The sequence below is a fragment of the Heterodontus francisci genome, unplaced genomic scaffold, assembly GCF_036365525.1.
Source record: "Heterodontus francisci isolate sHetFra1 unplaced genomic scaffold, sHetFra1.hap1 HAP1_SCAFFOLD_51_2, whole genome shotgun sequence".
Lineage (NCBI taxonomy): Eukaryota > Metazoa > Chordata > Chondrichthyes > Heterodontiformes > Heterodontidae > Heterodontus > Heterodontus francisci.
In genome coordinates, this window is record NW_027141369.1 from 405,465 (window position 1) to 416,229 (window position 10,765).

The window sequence follows — 10,765 nt, forward strand, 5'->3', positions numbered from 1 at the left end:
AGTGGTTCGGCAAGTGTTGATCCGTGAAGGACCTTTCTTCTTGGATGGGTGAAGCTTCCTTAGCTGAAGCCTGACCTTGCTACGCACTAGGGAGTGGTCAGTATCACAGTCAGCGCTGTGATAGCTGTGAGTGATGAGGACACTTCTGAGGGTGGTACGTCTGGTGATGTTAAGTTCTAGCTGGTGCCAGTGGCGTGATCTTGGATGGCTGCAGGACACCTTGTGGCACAGCTTGAACTGGAAGTAGCTGTTTGTCACACAGAGTCCATGGTGACAGCATAGATCCAGCAACCTCTGTCCATTTTTGATCATCTTGCCAATCCCCTGGTGCCCTATGCTCATTGGCCAAGCTATAGTCAGTACCCACACTTGCGTTGAAGTCTCCTAGAAGGTACAGTCCCTCAGTGCTGAGAATTCTACTGATGGCAGCATCAAGTGTCTCATAGAATTGATCCTTGACATCTGGGGTGGAGGTGAGTGTCGGGACATAGATGCACATGAGATTAACTGGGCCCGCGCTTGTTGACAAGTGAAGAGCATGAAGTCTCTCTGAGCCTACTGTGGGTGGTTCACTCATTGCAAGTAGCGTGTTTTTTACTGTGAAACCCACGAGTTGCCTCTTGGGCTTTCCCCTGCCAGAAGAAGGTGTAGTGTTTCTCTTTGAGGGATCCACTTTGAACGAGTCTAGTTTCTTGCAGCACAGCAATGTCCACATTGAGCCTTGTGAGTTCTTTGTCGATCACAGCTGTCTTGTGTGTGTCATCAACCTGCAGAAGGTTGTCAGTAAGGCCAGGACACATGGTCCTCACATTCCAGCTTGCGATGCGAAGGACTGGTGTCTTCTTTGTTAAGTTTGTCTTGCCTGGTGCATTGATTATCGAACCGCCTGTTGAGAGGTATCTCTCTAAGCTCCAAGCACCCATTGAAGCAAGTAGGTCGTGGCAGGACAGCTGTTAACTGAGTTGGTGGTAGCTATCCAATGAGACATGATGATCTCTCCCTCTGTCAGAAGTAACCCCTGGTGCTCATACTCTACACCAATTGAGTGAGAGCTTACAATCAGTAACTGTTTCTTCCCGTGTTGTGCTAATGTTTAACCACAAAGCTGGAGTGTCCTCTCCAGGGCACAGGCCTGGGCAAATAGTATGGAGACACTGAGCATCAGGACCCCCTCTCAGCATTGCTAGCATTGTCCAAAGGAAAGGAAAAAACAGTACTGTTTGGTATTGCTCTGCTGTAGGAGTTGCTGGAAAACTACCTGATAAGTAACAGGTAACCGCCTATGGGACTCCACTCCGGATTTACTGTCCAGGTTTACTCCCTAAGCCTTCTTCTCTCTCAAGCCATCCACAGGGAAGTGAGACTTTTTGCCCATAGATGGGGCTCTGTTTCTTGGCATCAGGATGGAACCACACGCCAGTGGGCCTGCATGACATGCACAAGGATATCACACACTGCCCCATCCCTGTGACAGCTCAGGGAGATACCCTGATGATAATGCACCCCACAGGAACATCACAAACAGCCCCCTCCCTCGGACAGCTCAGGGTCAGACACTGCACACACTGCAACAACAGTGACATTCCTGGATTCGTCCCTCCATTCTGAAAAACAAGCATTCACCCTACTTTATGCTTTCTGTCCCTCAGCCAATTTTGTATCTATGCTGCCACTGCCCCCTCTAATCCCATCTGCTCGAATTTTGTTCACAAGTCTATTTTATGGTACTTTTTCAAACACAATTTTGAAGTCCAGACACACACCAATAACCCCACTACCCTGGTCAACTCTCTCTGAAACTTCATCAAAGAAATTAATTAATTCAGACACAATCTTCTGTTAACCAATCTGTACTGGCTGTCATTTATTAGGCCATGTTCTACCAAGTGACACTTATTTTTCTCCTGGATATTTGTCTCTAAAAGTTTCCCCACCACTGACATTAGACTAACTGGTCTGTTGTTCCTGGGTTTATCTCTCTTTTTAAACAGGGCTGTAAAATTAGCAATCCTTGCAGATGTATCTTTTAATTCTGGAAATTCTATTGTGGACAATCTCTTTGGGCATGACTTTAACCAATTAAAGTAACAGGATACTTGATTAGTAAGTCCAGAACTTTTATTGAGAGTAAAATAGTGCTTAATAATTGAAAGCAAAATTATCTTTCACAAAATTGGACAATATAACTTTACTGCTCGATCAGGTGTGTGGACTGGTCGAGCTTGGTCTCAGAATGTCACGGTCCTCTTTGTCCAGCCTAGATCCCTCATCAGGTGGAGAAATTGGTTGATGATCTGAGCCTTTACCCCTGAGATCTTCTAGTGTTCCTGCACACTGAAACCTCGTCAGGTGGAGAAATTGGTTGATGATCTGAGCCTTTACCCCTGAGATCTTCTAGTGTTCCTGCACACTGAAACCTTACAAAATCCCTACTTTTAACCCCTGGATGGCCATCACACCACCTTGTAAAATAATATTTGGTCCGAGCTGTTGCTAGGTACATTTAATAAGTTCTTAATGATGTCTTCCACGAACAGTCACCTGTCCTCAGAATCTCAGACATGAGTACAATGGAGTGGTTTCACACTGTCTCCCAATCTGATCTGAAACAAGTTTCCTATTCATTAAATCGAGACTCTTGAAGGTCACGATGTACCAGACCATGGGTTTTATCAGGTGTCCTGGAAAGGTCCATTGTTTGAATAAATTTCGCTGAAACTGCCCTTTCCCACACAGACACAGAAACTCACAGTAATTAGATTGAACTAACTTTAAATGAAAACCCATTCTCTCTAAAATGATTATTGATTCATTATTTATAACTCAATCAAGGTTCATTACCTTTACTATCATCTGTTTCATGATGGGTAGCTACTCATTAATTATGCAGGATATAAACGTTAGTACTGAACACAAAATGGCTCCTTTGGTCATGTGTTAATTGTAAAATGGCTTCCTTGACCTTATGAGTTATTACAACAGATACATTATAAAAATGGTCAAGTTAAACTGAGATCGAACTACCCAAGCTTACCTGCATCCTCCAGTCCTCTGGCATCATTCCCATAGAAAGGAGGATTGAAAGATTGTGGTTCGAGTCTCTGATATTTCCACCCTTACTTCCCTCAGCAATCCAGGATGCAGCCCATCCAGACCGGGTGACTTTTCTACTGTGAGCACTGCTAACCTTGTAATTATTTCCTCTTTATCTATTTTCATCCCCTCCTATTTCTCCACATCCTCCTCCTTTACTGTGTGGCATTTGCACAATCTGCTTGTTTTGTGACAGATGCAATGTACTTAATTAGTGCCTCAGGCACGCCCTCTGCCTCCACAGGATCTCCTAATTGACCCACCCTTTCATTGACTGTCCATATGTTGGTAAAAGACTTCAGTGTTCCCAGTTATGTGACCTGCTAATCTTTTCTCACACACTCTCTTGCTGATCTCATTTCCCTTTTCAGCTGTCCTTTGTACTTTCTGTATTTTGCTTGCTTCTCCTGCATATGAATCCTCACATGATTTCTATATTAATGGTTTTCGAACTATTTTGTTGAAGGATTGAGTTTTGTAAATTTCTCCCTAGCTCCCCTCATGGTCAGGCAGAAAGTTTAACTGCTGTGTTTTCAAACAGCAACAGCTTTATTTGAAAAGCCATTGGGACAGGATTCCGGGTTTTAATCCAGTCACAAATCTGGTTCTGATGTCTTGTGGCTCCAGCTGTCACATGACGTGTCAGAGGATGACCTCATAATTGGCCCAGTCATGGAGCTGTGGGTTGATGTTTAAATTGTTTCAAAATAATTTTCCAGAAGGACAATCAAAATGAATCGATATATAAAAGGTAGATTTTGTGAATTTGTGCTCCCAGTGGAAATTCCTGCAGAGTCTGCTGGTTTTCATATCCCCAATTCCCCACAGGAAGCTCGGTGCTCAGAGTCTGTATTCCTTCCATCAACATTATACAGAATCATTTCATGGGAGACCCCAGTGTGAATTGTAGACAGGTGGGTCAGTTTTAACTTTCAAAGTAACACCGGAGCAAAATACTGCAGATACTGGAAATCTGAAATAAAAACAGAAAATGCTGGAAATACTCAGCAGGTCTGACAGCATCTGTGGAGAGAGAAACAGAGTTAACGTTTCAGATCTGTGATCTTTCATCAGAACTGGGCTGAAATTGTCTGAGGGACTGAGATTGTGGAATCAATTTCAGGGTCAAAGACATTGTACTCTGTAAGGATAGGAAGATGGTGATTATTAAGTACAGTGCAAGAATATAGATGCTTTTACATTATTTGAATCAACATTGATTTAAACTTTGTGCTCACGAATTCTATCTTTTGATCAAAATGACACTGATAACAATGGAAAAAGCAACACATGCATTTCACAGGACCTTGTAAAGCCTTTTCCAGCCAATGAAGGACTTTCCAAGTGTTGTCACTGTGCAGTACAATGCAATACCCTACAATAAGGATATTTCACATTCGAGTCACACAAGTGCCAGGCAATGACCATCTCTAACAAGAGAGAACCTAACCATCTCCCCTTGACGTTCAACAGCATTACGTTTGCTGAATCTCCCACTATCAACATCCTGGGGGTTACCATTGACCAGAAAATGAACTGCAGTAGCCACATAAATATCATGGCTACAAGAGCAGGTCAGAGACCAGGAATCCTGCGGGGAGTAACTCACCTCCTGACTCCCCAAAGCCCGTCCACTATCGACAAGGCACAAGTCAGGAGTGTGATGGAATACTCTCCACTTGCCTGGATAGGTGCAGCTCCAACAACACTTCAGAAGCTCAACGCCATCCAGGACAAAGCAGCCCACTTGATTGGCACCTCATTCACAATATTCACTCTCTCCATCACCGATGCACTGTGGTAGCAGTGTGCACCATCCACAAGATGCACTGCAGCAAGGCAGCAAGCCTCCTTAGACAGCACCTTCCAAACCCGTGACTTCTACTCCCTAGAAGGACAAGGGCAGCAGATGCATGGGAACACCACCACCTGCAAGTTCCCCTCTAAGCCAGACAACATCCTGAATTGGAACTATATCACTGTTCCCTTACTGTTGATGGGTCAAAATCCTGGAACTCCCTTCCGAACAGCATCACATCGACTGCAGTGGTTGAAGAAGGCAGCTCACGACCACTTTCTCCATGGAACTAGGGATGGGCAATAAATGCAATAAGTAAAAATAAAATCAATAAAAAATGACAATAATCACCAAAAGTAGAAAATACATATGAAAATGAAAATATAATAAAGCACAGTCAGCATGGATTTCACAAAGAAAGTCTTGATTAACCTTATCTTTGAAGAATCAACAGCAAGAGTAATACAGCAGATGTAGAAGAGTTTAAGTTAATAAAGCCTCATCCTTTTATGTGCTGAAACCAACAAATTGTGGGTGAACAAACAAGCACACTAACTGACAGAGCTGGGTGTTGTTCCTTCTAAATTACCCGAAAGCAGGGTGTTAATGAATTAAATCTCCAGGTTTCTGCAACCAGAATAGCCATTGTCCACGATCAGTTTCACTGTTATAAATAAAGATGAAACATTCATTGTGAATCTATAGAAACAGTCTGGTCCTGCACACTGCAGACACATCCACATCATCACCAACCAGCTCTCCTATAATTGGTGCAGTTATTTGACTTTTCCCCATTAGCTCCATGGAATTAATTTTAAAAGATTTAAATTCTAAGAAGTTTTGTTAATATTCAGCCCTTGAGAAGAAACCATTCCCTGGCCACAGTGGAGAAAGCATTGAATATAAAACAGTAGACTACCAGGTAACACAGTGAAAGCTTATCAGCTAATCTATAATTGCTTAGTTTTCTTATTTTTGCTCTTGCTATTTGGTTTTTCATCCTTTTCAGTTCCTGACTCCGGATATTATTGTGATTAAATGTGAAAAGATGCACTGTGTCTCAGCCCCGGTATATTGGCTCTTTCTCTGTACCGTGCTGTATACACTCAGATACTGACAGTGTCTCTCCCTCCCTCAACTTTCCAGCCCTGACGGTGCAGAAAGTGCTGCTCAAAGTTACACATTCTGACTGTTTGCAGTTGATTAGTGAGAGATTATTAACGTATCCTGCTGCAGCGCTGCCTCGGTTAATAACAGCAGATCGAAGTCACATTTCAGACACAGAAACAGATGCATCAATTATTCACTCTTTTCCAGAGTGAGTGAGGCCGGGAGAAGCAGCAACATTCCGGCCCCACAATTACCCAGCACCAGCAGAAAGCAGTGAATACAGATTCAATCAGTGGGTTAATGTCCATTACAGGGATGCAAGATTCCACAGCCCAGGACAAACATCCCCATACACCGAGAACAAGCTCAGGAAAACCCGGGGGAGTTAATATCCCAATCACTGAGCATTCCAGTAACATTGAATAAGTTCCAGAACTGAGTGAACCTTTCAAAGTACGGAAGTGATGACGAGGTCAAAAAGGTCTGAACAGTTGAGGTGACTGAGCGGTTTCAGCTTCTCTGTTCAGGTTGCAACTTTCACTGGAGGCATGTGTTTCAATCCCACTTCTGACAACTTGATTTTCAGTTACTTTGCAGAGCTTCCTTGAAGGTTTGAGGCAGAGTAAATACTGAGGAACTGTTTCTAACTGCTCAACGGTCCATAACGTAAGTTACAGATTTAAGGTGACTCACAAAACCAGAAGGAACATGAGGAAAAGTTCCTTTCTGCAACATGTGGTTAGGATTTCAGTTATGTGGATAGATTGGAGAAGCTGGGGTTGTTCTCCTTAGAGAGGAGATTTGATAGAGGTGTTCACAATCATGAGGGGTCGTGACAGACCTGATAGAGAGAAACTGTTGGTAGAAGGATTGAGACTCAGGTAAAAGCTGTGGCTCAGTTGGTCACACTCACCTCGAAATCACAAGCTTCTGGGTTCAGATTTCACAGCTGACACTCCAGTACAGCACTGAGGGTGTTGAAGGTGCTGCCTTTCAGGTGTGATGTTAAACCAAGACCTGGTCTGCATGTTTGGGTGAATGTAAAAGATCCCATGCTGCAATTTCAAACAAGTGAAGAGCAATTCTCCCTGGTGTTGTGATCAATATTTGCCTCTCAATCAGATCAGTTGGTCATTATCACATTGCTGTTTGTGGGTATTAGCTGCTGCATTTCTGACATTACAACAGCGATTACACTTCAAAAGTATTTCATTGTCTACAAAGTGCTTTGATATATCCAGTGGTCAGGAAAGGTGCTATATAAATGCAAGTCTTTTCTTTCTTTATCACAACACATTGCTGTGTAAAAAATGGTTCTTCATGTCACCTCTGGTTCTTCTGCCAATCACCTGATATCTGTGTCCTCTGCTTACTGACCCTTTTACCACTGGAAACAGTTTCACCTTATTTAAAATGATTTTGAACAAATGTGTCAAATCTCTTCTGAACTTTCTCTGCTGCAAGGAGAACAACCCCAGCTTCTCCAATCTCTCCACATAACTGAAATCCCTCACCCTGCTACCATTGTGGCAAATCTCGTTTTTATTCTTTCATGGGATGTGGGCATTGCTGGCAAAGCCAGCATTTATTGCCCATCCCGAATTGCCGTTGGGAAGGTGGTGGTGAGCCGCCTTTCTGAGCCATCGCAATACCTGCTGTTCGGAAGGGAGTTCCAGGATGTTGATCCAGTGACAGTGAAGGAATCATGATATAGTTCCAAGACAGGATGGTGTGTAGCTTGGAGGGGAACTTGCAGATGGTGGTGTTGCCATTCATCCAATGTCCTTATAGGTGGTCGAGGTCGTGGTGGATGGAGTGCTGATCAAGTGAGCTGCTTTGTCCTGGATGGTGTTGAGCTTCTTTGGTGTTGTTGGAGCTGCACTCATCCAGGCAAGTGAGGAGCCTTTCATCACACTCCTGACTTGTGTCTTGGAGATGGTGGACAGGAGGTGAGTGATTCACAGTAGAATTCCCAGCCTCTGACCTGCTCTTGAAGCTATGGTATTTATATGGCTGTTCCAATTCAGTTTCTGTTCATTGGCAACCCCCAGGATGTTGATCGTGAGGGATTCAGCAATGATAATGCCATTGAATGTCAAGGGGAGATAGTTAGATTCTCTCTTGTTGGAGATGATAATTTTGGGAATTGATAGGAAGCTGCTTCATGGTTGGTGGAACAAACGCCCGCCCTTGGGGTGGAGCCAACAGCTGCATCCGTCCAATAACAGACAGAGTGGAAGTACTGTATCAGGCCTTGTTAGTTCAGTTGGTAGAGAATTAGACTTTTAATCCCAGGGTCTTCGATTTGAGACCCTTGTTGTGTGGTTGTTCTTCCCTTTTTCAGACTTCGTCAGCAGAGATTTCAAGGAGTGTGTCTGGTCCATTTCCCGCACATCTGCCCTCCCCTCTTCCCATCCCTCCCAGAAACGCCACGGGTTTCCCCTTGTCCTTACTTTCCACCCCACCTGCCTCCACATCCAAAGGATTATCCTCCGCCATTTCCACCACCTCCAGCGTGATGCCACCACCAAATGCATCTTCCCCTCCCCTGTCAGCATTCCGAAAGGATCGTTCCCTCCGCAACACTCTGGTCCACTCCTCCATTATCCCCAATACCTCGTCCCCTTCCCACGGCACCTTCCAATTCAATCGCAGGAAGTGTAATAGCTTCCCTTTTACCTCCTCTCTCCTCACTATCCAAGGCCCCAAACACCCCTTTCAGGTGAAGCAGCGATTTACTTGTACTTCTTTCAATTTAGTGTACTGTATTTTCTGTTCACAATGCGGTCTTCTCTAAATTGGGGAGACCAAAGGCAGATTAGCTGACCGCTTTGTAGAACACCTCCACTCAGTCCGAAAGCATGACCCTGAGCTTCTGGTTGCTTGCCATTTCAACACTTCCCCCTGCTCTCATGTCAACATTTCTGTCTTTGGCCTGCTCCAGTGTTCCAGTGAACATCAACGCAAGCTCGAGGAACAGCACCTGATCTTTCGATTCGTCATTCTACAGCCTTGTGGACTGAACCTTAAGTTCAATAACTTCAGAACATGACTGGTGTCAGGCAAACCGCCCCACCCCACCTGCCAAGACTGAGGCACACATGATTTCTGCCACATGAACATTAAAACTTAAAATTGCAAGCGCCTGACTAGAAAGAAATTTGCATAGTAACAAACAGTATTGAAACAAAGGGACGCAGTCTTTTGCTTCCCCAATACACAGCAGAAGTGGTCAGACCAGTTTTAGTCACATGACTAGTTGGCTGTTGGTTTTTTGAACTTGCCACAGATTTGAACTCGGAACACCATGTGCTCCCGGATGGGGCAGACCCTCTCCAGTCCTGCCTGCCTCCATCTCTTTCCCACAGAACTGAACCTTGTGAAAACATGTGAATCTCAAAGAGAGAAAAGTCTCCAACATGTACAAGGTTTAAGTAGAATACTGGGCCCTACGAAATGCAAGAATTACCTACAAAAGTGCTATACCGTGAGCTCGAAGCACAGTAACAAGATATTGCCTCAAACTGTTCCACTTTATCTTTTATTTTTTCTGTCCCTAGCTGCATCTGTATATCACGTGTGCATGCTAGCATGGGTGCATCGTATATCTGTAGGCATGAACCGTATTAAAGTTTAAGCAAGTTTAATAAGTTTCACTTTTCTTCTTTAAACCAAAGAAAGCCTGTTTGTGTTCATTTCTTTGCATTATAATTGGAAAGCTGTGAACAAGGATTCACAAAAGGGGGAGCACAAAACACAGTGTGTTTAAAACCATGTGCCTGTTTTTCATGTAGTCAGAGCTGCTCATTATTCTGCTATTAACACTCTCTCTGGACAAATGCTTTGTCTTTGACCACAAGCATTAACGGACTCTTTGCCTTTGTCCCAGGACAACTTTGTTATTTAATCTTTCCTGCCCTCTGCCCTATCAAACATCTTCCCCTTTGTTCTCTCCCACAGGCCCCTCTCCTTCACTTGTTTAAAACCTAATTCTTTTCTAACCTTTGGCAGTTCTGATGAAAGGTCACAGACTTGAAACTTTAACTCTGTTTCTCTCTCCACAGATGCTGCCAGACCTGCTGAGTATTTCCAGCACCTTTGTTTTTATTTCAGATTTCCAGCATATGCAGTATTTTGCTTTTACTATATCAGAAAGTCTCTCCTTGATTCAGGACTCTTACGTCTCTCCAGCGTCTCGCTGCTAAAGATTGAACTTTATCTCATTTCACTCTCAGCTCTGGGTCAGTGTGGATCAGTGGGATTTCTGGCTGTCTCCCGCTTCACATTCCATCAGTGCTGAGAAAACAATGGGAAATATTACTCATGTTGTGTTCTGTAAATTTTGACAAACACTTGAATGTAAATATTGTCTTCCAAAGCAATGAGCGAAGGCTGGTTTTAGTGTGTGGCTGAAATAGATCAGCTGGATTTGCATTGCACTAAAAATCGCAGTTCTTGGTTCAATCCCAGGTTTTGGCACTTTCAACCTCTCCTGTGTCTTTTTCTTTGGCTCCAATTGTCAAGCTGCATGATTTACTCTGAAATTAGCACCAGAGAATCAAGGCACCAGTGAGCATGTGGAGCTGAAATTAGCACAGATCAAATCCACTTAATATTTCTGACTGAAGATGGTTGCAAATGCTTCAGTTTTGCCTTTTGCACTGACGTGCTCGGCTCCACCATCATTGAGGATGTAGGTGTTTTTGGAGCCTCCTCATCTTGTTAGTTATTAAATTATCCACCACCATTCACGACTGGATGTGG